Genomic DNA, 1789 nt, shown 5'->3' with positions numbered 1-1789 from the left:
TTGGTGAGTTAAGTTGGTATTTTGAGTGCACATGTTCGTCACCCTGTCATGTGTCTTTAGACGGCGATACATTTTGGAGGTTGTATTTGGTGAGTTAAAGTGGTATTTTGTGAGTTAAGGTGGTATTTTGGATAGTTAAGGTGGTATTTTGGAGAGTTAAGGTGGTATTTTGGAGAGTTAAGGTGGTATTTTGTGAGTTAAGTTGGTATTTTGGATAGTTAAGGTGGTGTTTGGTGAGTTAAGGTGGTATTTTGGAGAGTTAAGGTGGTATTTTGTGAGTTAAGTGGTATTGGATAGTTAAGGTGGTATTTGGTGAGTTAAGGAGGTATTTTGGAGACTAAAGGGGGACCTTTGGAGAGTTAAAGGTGGTATTTTGGATAGGTAAGGTGGTATTTGGTGAGTTAAGGTGGTATTTTGGATAGTTAAGGTGGTATTTGGTGAGTTAAGGTGGTATTTTGTGAGTTAAGGTGGTATTTTGTGAGTTAAGGTGGTATTTTGGAGAGTTAAGGTGGTATTTTGGATAGTTAAGGTGGTATTTTGGAGAGTTAAGGTGGTATTTGGTGAGTTAAGGTGGAGCAGAATAAAGTTAAGTGCTACAAACAGTTTATTTTGTATTGGCCGAGGTGCAGTTAAATACACTTTAATGAAAACCTGGTATACTTCGTTTTGAGCCGATTTATATAAATCTTTAGGTCCAGTTTGGATTTGGTTGGATATTAAAAACTCTGTTTCCCTAAGAGCATTTTGTGTTTTGGGAAAGGTTTGGGCCACTTTGTTGCGTAACACTTTGGCTATACAGCACCCATTTCTATTCTGAGTCATGGGTTTAGAGGTCTGTAAACCCACAGCGGGATTAAAGGCGATGTGCAGCGAACGGCAAAACACCAACACCCTTCATCTCTGTGACAAATAACTCTTTAATCTGACTTTAAAGTTAAACAGACTTCCCGGTGAATACCAATGAAATAAAAGGCTTCACGCTGCTGTTCACGGCGGGGGGTCCCCACTGTGCCGGGGTTTGAATGACAACAACAGAAAAGTGGGCTTCTGTCTTCTTTGTTTTTGAAAAGCTCAATGTGGCGCACTGCGGTGAGCGGACGGGGACAGGTCTGCAGGAAGGAGACGCTTAAGAGGAGGAATAAAGAAAGCAGCCGGCTGGAGAGAGCGAGGAGGAAACCGTGTTCGACTCTCAGCTTCATAACTCACTGACATGACCACCATAAGAGCGCTTTGACTCTGGCTGATAGGGAAGGAGCTTAAATGCTTCGTGTCCAGTCTCCTTTAGGATAGACGAGACCATCCTTTACAAAGGAAAGGAAATAAGGCCGTCCTACATTTAATATTACGCACAACGCGTTCACAGAAACATCTCATCGTGCCCAAACTCAGATAATGTAAGTTATGGTGCTTATTTTGCATTTTAAGACTTATGCCATAACTTGCTGCATTGCTTATATGTTTTAACCGTTTAACACTTAGCACAGGAGTTCTACTTGTATATTTTCAAAGTGTGGAATCTGCTTAAGTAAAGGGTCTGAGGTAAGGTGGTACTTTGGAGGGTTACAGTTCTTATGTGGAGGGTAAATGTGGAGTCAAGGTGATATTTTGCACAGTTCAGTTGGTGTTTGGATGGTTGACGCATAGATATGTTTGATATGTTTGATATATACAGTATATATATATATATATATATTAGGGCCGGGACTCGATTAAAAAAAATAATCTAATTAATTACAGGCTTTGTAATTAATTAATCGAAATTAATCGCATTTTTAATCGCATATAAATA

The 1789-nt window shown here is 39.7% G+C and overlaps 1 long non-coding RNA gene across 1 annotated transcript; it reads left to right on the top strand.

Annotated features, from left to right (window-relative positions):
• Positions 1 to 88: 88 nt before the first annotated feature.
• On the top strand, positions 89 to 442 carry LOC104940845 (uncharacterized). The gene is made up of 2 exons (XR_797834.1): positions 89 to 264; positions 387 to 442. It is a non-coding gene; the product is annotated as an uncharacterized lncRNA (long non-coding RNA).
• The last annotated feature ends 1347 nt before the right edge of the window (positions 443 to 1789 follow it).

Source organism: Notothenia coriiceps, unplaced genomic scaffold (assembly GCF_000735185.1).
Source record: "Notothenia coriiceps isolate Sejong01 unplaced genomic scaffold, NC01 NC01_scaffold00002767, whole genome shotgun sequence".
Classification (NCBI taxonomy): domain Eukaryota; kingdom Metazoa; phylum Chordata; class Actinopteri; order Perciformes; family Nototheniidae; genus Notothenia; species Notothenia coriiceps.
This window is presented reverse-complemented; position numbering and strand designations above follow the sequence as displayed.